Source organism: Zalophus californianus, chromosome 4 (genome assembly GCF_009762305.2).
Source record: "Zalophus californianus isolate mZalCal1 chromosome 4, mZalCal1.pri.v2, whole genome shotgun sequence".
Lineage (NCBI taxonomy): Eukaryota > Metazoa > Chordata > Mammalia > Carnivora > Otariidae > Zalophus > Zalophus californianus.
In genome coordinates this window covers 31,798,408-31,807,639 of record NC_045598.1, presented here as the reverse complement: position 1 = coordinate 31,807,639, position 9,232 = coordinate 31,798,408, and the positions used below count along the sequence as shown (strand labels likewise).

The 9,232-nt window shown below is 43.7% G+C and overlaps 1 pseudogene; it reads left to right on the top strand.

Annotated features, from left to right (window-relative positions):
* Positions 1-7,659: 7,659 nt before the first annotated feature.
* LOC113938995 lies at positions 7,660-8,465 on the top strand (annotated as a pseudogene).
* Positions 8,466-9,232: the final 767 nt, after the last annotated feature.

Here is a 9,232-nt window from a genome sequence, read left to right as displayed (position 1 = left end):
GGGGAGAGCCATAGGGTACTGAGGGGCACAAGGCTGGAGAAGAGGGGCCAGGCAGCAAAGGACCTTGAACGTTTAGCTTTGTCCAGAAAGCAGTAGACAGCTGTGGGTAAGGTTTAACCTGGAGGAAGAACAGAAGGGAAAACAGTCAGAGCCAGGTTTCAGCAAGTTACCTCTGTGGTGGCATGGACCGGGTGGAGAGAGAAACTCCATCCCTTCTGTCACCCGACCCCTCACAGCTCGAGGCGCAGAGCTGAGCTGTTGCCACCAGAGGGCGCTATGACCTAGGACACAGGCCTCCTGCCTTCCCTGACCCCTTGAGCCTTCAGACTAGTGACACCTCCAGCCGGGTCACCACGGTTGTATGGCTGTCCTCACACAAAACCTTGGGAAATCTTCTGTGTTATATCTTGTTATTTGACGCGGAGGAGCTGCTGCAGGTGCCATGGTATAAACAGGTGAGATCCTTGAATCTCTGTTTTAACAAGCCTTTCATTCGGTTCTGATGCATGATCAAGGTTGAGAATCACTGGTCTAAGAAAGCACTGCACACTGTGGTGGGTGACCTCAGAGGAGTGAGCCCAGCGTGCTGCGGAAGGGCCACGAGAGGCTTCCTGGAGGAGGTGTCCTAGGAGGAGTCAGGCAGGCAGAGAAGGGGAGAGAAAGGCATTCCAAGCAGAGAAAACAATTGTACCAAGGCTCCTACGAGGGAAGGCCTAGGCTCTTATTAGACTCTGGCAGGAAGGGGATTTACACACAGGGGCTCAATCTTTGTCCCCCCATGTATGCTCCTGATTTCTCTCCAGGGGTCTCATGTTTTGAAAGATGTTCTCTTCCAAAAAGCTGCTCTAAATAATTAATCATTCATTCATTTCCTACTATTTATTAATCAATATATATAGCTCCAATCAGAGTTTCTGATTAGCATGAGATGTCCAGACTTCCTACCCTGAATTAATAATGATAGTAACTACCATTTGCCGAAGGCTCACTCCGGGCCAGGCTCAGTGCCAAGTGCTTTACCTGTGCTAACTCATTCCACGGTCACCATCATCCTCTGAGTGGGGGACTGTTATCACTCCCATTTCACCGAAGAGGAAACTAACATGTGAGAGAGGCTAACTTGGCCAAAGGCCCACCAGGATATGATCTAACCTGGGTCAGCCCTCCTGCAGAGCAGGCTGTATCCAAATGTTTTCCTGTTCCTTGGGAGGAATGCAGTTCCAGCCTCAAAGAAAGATACCTGGCCCATCGGCACATACAGTCTCTTCCCGAGCAAAGGCACAATTCCTGTTATGCATTTAGAAGTGCTAAAATAGCTCATGGTACCCATTTCTATCTTGAGAGCTCCCTAAGGTTCCGGGAGTCCAGGTCAGAATCACTGAGCCAGTCCAACGTTCTTGCTCTCTCCCAACACCCGAGGTAGAGATAAGAATATGGAGCCCAAGGAGGGGCAGTGAAGTGGAGGCAGCCTTCCAGGACCTCCTCAAAGCAATCTCTGGTAATATGACACTAGGAAAGAGCTCACTGGTTCATGGGCCATTGTCCCCCATCTCTGCTGCCTGTCTCAGCCCCCTAGCTCTGCTGCCCTCCCTTGCTTCCTTCCTCCTCCAGCATACTCTTAGTCCCTGCTCCATGCCAGGCCCTGGGCACGGGGGATGCCAACACAAATAGGTACTTCATGCCAGCTTCTCAATCTCACGTGGTCTATGGTATGTTGCTGTTACCTGCTTTTCCTGAGCTGTGTCCATCACAAAGAGGGTTTGGGGGCAGACGTCTTGAGCAGCAACACCAGCTCTCTCCTCACCCACTGGCTTTGCAGGACAGAATACAGGATAGCCTATCCCACCTCCCAACTCCACCCCCACTCACCGCTCTGCCTCTGTTCCTACGATGGGCAAGCTCCATGCTCCATGAGTTCTGCCTGAGATGTTTGGGGGCTGCTGGCTGCCTCCTCCCTTTTTCCCTTTGATAAACTGACTTTCTGCATCTGCCCTTTCTCCCTCTGGCCCTCCTGCCATTGATGGCTCACTGCTAATGTCTCTTCTCACTTCTTTAGGTCCATTTGATAGCCAGACATCACCACCTGCCTGGTGGGCAAGTCCTCTTTGTCTATGTTTGTATTGATAAATTAGGTCCAGTTACCTTTTCTGTGCTGGCCCTAGGAATACAGACAACAGTGAGATGTGGGGTCTGCCCTGGGGGAGCTCGCAGTCTGGGGTGGATGTCATGACCACGCTGTGAAAGGCCAACCCAACAAAGTCACTTACTTTTTCAGGGTTTGCCTTAATGCTAAGGGTATGCACTTGGGCCACAATTATTATGCCCCAGCGAGTCCTGGGCAAACACAGGTGGCTTCTCTGGCTCTCTCAGGAAAAAGGGCAGTCCTTGCATATTCTAGCTCCAAAAGGAAGCCAGCGCTCTGCAGGGAAGTCTCTAAAGCCAGGAGAGGGAAACAAGATCCAGCAGAAAGCCCTACCTGTTAGCAGGTTGGGAGTCTGTCCTCAGAGGCAGACTTTTAGTAACCAATTCACAAACACTGATATATTAAGCCAAAATGTCCGTTAAAATATTTTTAATACAATTTTCTAACGTTGCTATAAAAATATTATGTGCTCACTGAAAACATTTTAAGTCATATAGAAAATGTGTATTTCAATCTTTGCCTTCAATCTAAATCACTGTTAACACTTCGGTGTGTAAATTTTCAGATATATAAAGTCACATATAATTATATATATGTGTGTGTGTGTTATACAAATATATATGGAGAGAGATCAATTTAAAAATATAAATCAAAAAATTAATAGAATTTGAATATATATGTTACAATATATATTAGTGATATAATAATATTACATATGTAGATAATATATATGCTATTCAGCCATTTTTTTTAAGATTTTATTTTTAAGTGATCTCTACACCCTACATGGAGCTTGAACCCACAACCCCAGGATCAAGAGTCACATGCTCCACTGACCAAGCCAGCCAGGCACCCATCAACTTGCTTTTCTCTCAAAGTAGAAAACTAAGTTGTGGGCATCTTTCCGTATTGGCATGTATAGATAGATTGTTCTCATTCTTTATCAGCTGTATAATATGGACATACCATAAATTCCTCAATCCTCTGCTGATACACATGCATTTCCAGTCTTTTGTTATTGCAAACAATGCTGCAAAGAACTTCCTGTATATTTCTCTTTGGTCCCTCATGCCAATGTTTCTATAAAATAAATTCTCAAAGCCAGAGTTAACTAGATCAAACTCATAAAGTCTTGAGAGAAATTGATGAATTTCTCTCCAAAACTAATGTGCCAATTTACATTTGCCCAGTGATCATGAAAGGCCCCACGGACACTCTGCCCCAACACTGGGTGCCTTTTAATTTTTGCCAATCTGATGTATGAAAAATATCATCACCTTGTTGTTTTCATTCGGATCAGTTTTTTGTGGAGTCAAGCATTTCTTCATGTGCGTTTTGGTCGTTTGAATATCATTTTCTATAAAATGTATTTTCCTATGCTATTTGCCTATTTTTCTTACTCATCTTTTTCTTTCTTACTTTTCTTCCTTTGTACTTTTTTAAAATGCTGCATTGTGAGAGTTCGTTGCAAATCAGCTTCTCAGTCCGCCTCTCTCATGTGGAAAGGAAATCAGTATTTTCTTCAGGTTAGTGTGTCATTTGCTTTGTGTATGCCTTTTTCCCCCTATAGAAGTTTAAAAATATTTACATAGTCAGAGCTGCCCATCTTTTTCTTGATAACTCCTGGGATTTGTGTCAACGTTTTAGAAAGATGTTCTCTACTCCATGATTAAAAAAGCAAACATTCTCTGATAGTTTCTTCTATTATTTCTACGGTTTGGGTTGTCATTTTACATTTTGGATTCATCTGGAATTTATTATAGTGTATGCAATGAGTTAGGGGCGCAGCTAGATTTTTTCCAAATGACCCATCCATTGCCCTTAAATGTAATATCCTGTCACATGTGTGAAATGCCACCTTTATCGTATACCAAATTTCCTTATAGGTTTAGGTCTGGCTGTGGCTTCTATCCCCCTCCATTTATCTCTCCATCAGTTTCTGAGCCAGTTACACACTTTAATTCTTGCAACTTTTAACATACTCATACTCTTTTCTGAGCCCTTTCTCTAAGACTTTACCAAATTGGCTGGTAAGCTTGCACTTTTCCCTGGCGGTATTAGCATCTTTAGGATGAGGTCAAACTGTCCCTTCCAGATGACTCTGCATCTCTCTGACGATGTTCATTCATTCATTCATGAGCATCGGCCTGCCAGGGGCCGCGGTGGGATCAAGAGAGACAGAGGGAAGAACACAGGCATGGGCCCGGCCTCATGGACTGATTTTAGCCATTAACCCTCAAGGCCACCGTGACTTCGATGATTCCTGATTCCTGAGTTCCAGCAGGTGCTTCATGGTCAGCCCAAGGTTTCTCCCAGAAGCCAGGCCCAGACCTGGTTGCTTTTGAATGCCCCGGACCCATGGCTCAGCCAACGCCTGTGGTAACAGGGCCATAAAAAGTTGGATTTTAAATAAACCTGGCTTCCTCTCTAGCATTGTTAGAGGGACTCTTATCCAGTTCACTTTGTTCCCATCAGATAAGAAAGGGCCAAAGCAGATGGTGTTGTGGGGAACTATGGTGTGGCCATGAGCTTTCAGAAATGGATTTTTGGGTGGTGGGGGTTGTTGGGAAACAGAAGAAAGAAACTGAAAAGAATGATTTAGTTAGAAATTATCTTTGAATCCTGGCAGTGAGAAGGCAACATGGGGTCAATGTAGCCGTGTGACCTTGAACATGTCATTTAGCATCTCCGGGCTCCATCTCACAAACTCTCAAGGTCAACAGACAGGTGCTGAGCCAAGATCTTTGCTCAGATTGTTTTATCTGACCCTCAGAACATCTTTGTTGGGTAGCATCCTTACACTCAGTTTATGCCCAGAAACCCAAGGCTCAAAAGGAAAACTGAGGTGCCTGAAGCCACTCATTTAGAAGGAGCAGAGTTGGGATGCAGAGGGATTCGATTCTGAAGCCCTCACCCTTTCTGTTTGAGGAGATTGTCCAACTCCCCTCCCACCCTGGCTCAGGGTGCCCTGCGGTGCTATGGGCACTTCTAGGGAGGGCAGGGAGGAGGGACTGGCCCCACCGGAAGTCAGGATTTACTATGCAGTTGGGCTCTGAAAGCCATCAGGGCAGATGGGCCGGTAGGAAGGAACAGAGAGAAGCAGAACCAGACCCACACAAGTATGGGACTTCGGTCTGTGGACTTCGGTCTGGTCCACAGTGAACAAGGAAGAGGGCGCAATAAACAGAGCTGGGAGAAAAATGACTTCACGCACAGAGAAAGGTCAGCTCTCCATGGATTAAGGACTTGCATTTCACAAAGAAGACTTTAAAACTCCTAGTAGGAAATAGAGGTAAATATCTTCTAGAGTTTGGAGTAGAGAAAGATTTCTTAAATAAGACCCCAAACGCATTTACCACAAAATAAGAGAGTGATAAACCTGACTGTATTAAAATGAAGAATTTATGTTCAACAAAAGCCACCTTACAGGAAGTGAAAAAACAAATGATGAGGCAGGAGGAGAAAATCTCAATACACAGAAGCAACAAGGGAATAATATGAAGAATATATGAAGAACTACAAATCACTAAGAACAAAAACAACAACAAAGCAGAAAAACAGAAAAAGACTCTGAGCACGATATTTCAGAGAGGAAGAAACACAGAGAGCCAGTCAGTATGAAGGGACAAATGTTAGTGATCAGGAAAATGCAAATCGAAGCCTCAGCGAAACACCATTCTACATCCATTCAATTTGCAATAGTTAAGAGTCCGATAATACCAAGGGCACCTGGGTGGCTCAGTTGGTTAAGCGTCTGTCTTCGGCTCAGGTCATGATCCCAGAGTCCCGGGATCGAGCCCCGCCTTGGGCTCCTTGCTCAGCAAGGAGTCTGCTTGTCCCTCTCCCCCTCCCCCTACTCATGCTTTCTCGCTCTCCCTCTCTCAAATAAATAAAAATAAATCTTAAAAAAAGTGTCTGATGGGGCGCCTGGGTGGCTCAGTCGTTAAGCATCTGCCTTTGGCTCAGGTCAGAAAGCCTGCTTCTCCCTCTCCCACTCCCCCTGCTTGTGTTCCCTCTCTCCCTCTCTCGCCGTGTCTCTCTCTGTCAAATAAATAAATAAAATCTTTAAAAAAAAAAAAGAGTCTGATGATACCAAGTGTCAGAAAGGGTGCAGATCCCTAGGATCTTTGGCACATCGTTGGCAGCATGTATATGGGCGAAATCACTCCAGGGAAAGTCTGGCATCATCTTCTGAAGCCGAGCAGCCACATCGCTTCTGACCCAGCAGCTGCGCCGTTACCCCTGTAATAGCAGGGCTGCCCATGTAGTAAAAGCTGGAAACCAGCTGGGATCCACTGCATTCCTTATTCATAATTGTTCATTCTTTTTCACCCTTGCCAAGTCTCCCTGTTGGCAGACACTTTCCCAGCAGAGCTGCAGCTGACCCTCAGCCTCCCAGAATGAGGACTAGAAATAACTTGGTGCTAGAAGCCATTGAAATATTGGAGTTGTTTGTTCCTGCAGGAAATGATGAAAAATGTCCATTTCAAATGCCCATCAACGGGAGAGTGATGAATAGACTGTGATATGCTCACACGTGGTATACAATAGGCAGCAGGCAAAATGAATCAGCTCCAGGGACATGCCTCAGATATAAATTAATTTTAACAATCTAACACTAAACAGGAAAAGTAAATCTCCAAGGATTACATACAATATGATATCCTTTCATAAAGTTAAAAATGACTAACATTAAAAGGCTTCTTTAAAGGAATACATACAGGTGCAATCAATTATATAAATCAATTATGCAAAAATCAATGTATATAAATCAATTATATACAATCAATATATAAAACGGGATTGATGAGCATGTCATTGAGGGGGAGGGGGAATGAAGAAATCCAGGGAGATTTGGTACCTCACTGTGGGGAGTAGAGCCAGCTTATCCCAGCATAGCAGACTCAGTGCCTTAGGTCCATAATATTTGTAGGGCCCATCAGAATGTTTTAATTTCCTTTAAATCAGAAGCAGAGGTCAAATGAAATGTTTTAAAGTGTAATATTAATATGTTATTTTTATCAATGCAGTATATTATAAACGTAACTATGTGTGTGTGTGTGTGTGTGTGTGTGTGTGTGTGTGTCTGTATGTGTGTGTAGGAAGAGGTGCACAAAGGCAGAAGCATCCAGATCCATAAAAGTCAAAATGTGATACTGGGTCAGACAAGGGATGGGATGGGGAAATTTAAGTTACTTGTAGATGATAGCCAACGTGCTAGTTTTGGTTTTGGGTAACATATTACGTTATTATAAATAACTAAACCATGTGTAATATACATGGACCAATATTAAGAGTGTACCACAGAGGCGCCTGGGTGGCTCATTCGGTTAGGTGTCTGCCTTCGGCTCAGGTTATGATCTCAGGGTCCTGGGATTGAGCCCCACATCAGGCTCCCTTCTCAGTGGGGGGGTCTGCTTCCCCTCTACCGCTCCCCCCTGCTTGTTCCCTCTCTCTCTTTCTCATATAAGTAAATAAATAAAATCTTTAAAAATAAATAAATAAGCTCTTTTCCGGCTGGAATCATGGAGGGTGCAGAAGAGAAGAAAAAGAAGGTTCCTGCTGTGCCAGAAACCCTTAAGAAGAAGCGAAGGAATTTCGCAGAGTTGAAGATCAACCGTCTGAGGAAGAAGTTTGCTCAGAAGATGCTTCGAAAGGCAAGAAGGAAGCTTATCTATGAAAAAGGTAAGCATTACCACAAGGAATATAGGCAGATTATACAGAACTGAGACTCGAATGGCAAGGATGGCAAGAAAAGCTGGCAACTTCTACGTACCTGCAGAACCCAAATTGGCATTTGTCATCAGGATCAGAGGTATCAATGGTGTGAGCCCAGAGGTTCGAAAGGTGTTGCAGCTTCTTCGCCTTCGCCAGATCTTCAATGGCACCTTTGTTAAGCTTAACAAGGTTTCAGTTAACATGCTAAGGATTGTAGAACCTTATATAGCATGGGGGTACCCAAATCTGAACTCGGTGATTGAATTGATCTACAAGCATGGTTATGGCAAAATCAACAAGAAGCGAATTGCCCTGACAGATAACACATTGATTGCCCGATCTCTTGGTAAATATGGCATCATCTGCACGGAGGATCTGATTCACGAGATCTATACTGTTGGAAAACGTTTCAAAGAAGCAAACAACTTTTTATGGCCCTTCAAATTATCTTCTCCACGAGGGGGAATGAAGAAAAAGACCACCCATTTTGTAGAAGATGGAGATGCTGGTAACAGGGAAGACCAGATCAATAGGCTTATTAGAAGGATGAACTAAGGTATCCGCCATGATTATTTTTGTAATCTGGTCAGTTAATAAATGACTACTCTCATGGAAAAATAAATAAATAAATATTTAAAAATTTTTGAAGATGTACCATAAACCAAGGATTATGATCATTTATTTCTGTACACCTAGGATCCCCTGGAAATACAGTTAGCAAAGACACTAAATGTTGAATTTGTAAACACTTTCATACACAATTTTTTTCAAAATTTTTACTTAGAGATTTGAGCTTGCTTCTGTGAACATGAATTTTTAGATCAGATTTTGTATTTGCAATGGCTACACAAAATTCCCGATCAAAACTTTCAAATAATTACCTCTACAAATTACTAGCACCACTTTTTTGCAAGCACAACTGAAATTTTATTTAAAGGATTTAACAGCCCTTCCTTTTCTGTCATTGATGAACGAAATGGTTTGAAATGTTGTAAATGGGCTTTGAATTCAACAGGACTTTGCAGTATCAAGTATTTCAAACTACTAATGAGGCTCTCATCTGCGGAACGTTCCTTAGAGCCGCCGCCCTGAAGCTACCCTGGGCACCATCCAAAGAACTCAGCCACTGGGGATAGATCCAGATAGTGTGGAAGCCTGAGCTCTACACAGTTTGGGAGAGGAGCTCTTTAAGGTAAAGATTATGAAATTAGAGGTGTAAAATTAAGTCTGAATAGGGGATTGCATGATTGGGCCCAATTCTTCACCCTTCCTTGTGTATACATTTCTGCCATGAGACCTTGCAGGTCTGGCCACTAAAGAGTAGAGTATATTTCCAGGGTTCCTGATGCTGGGCTTGGTCACATGACTTGT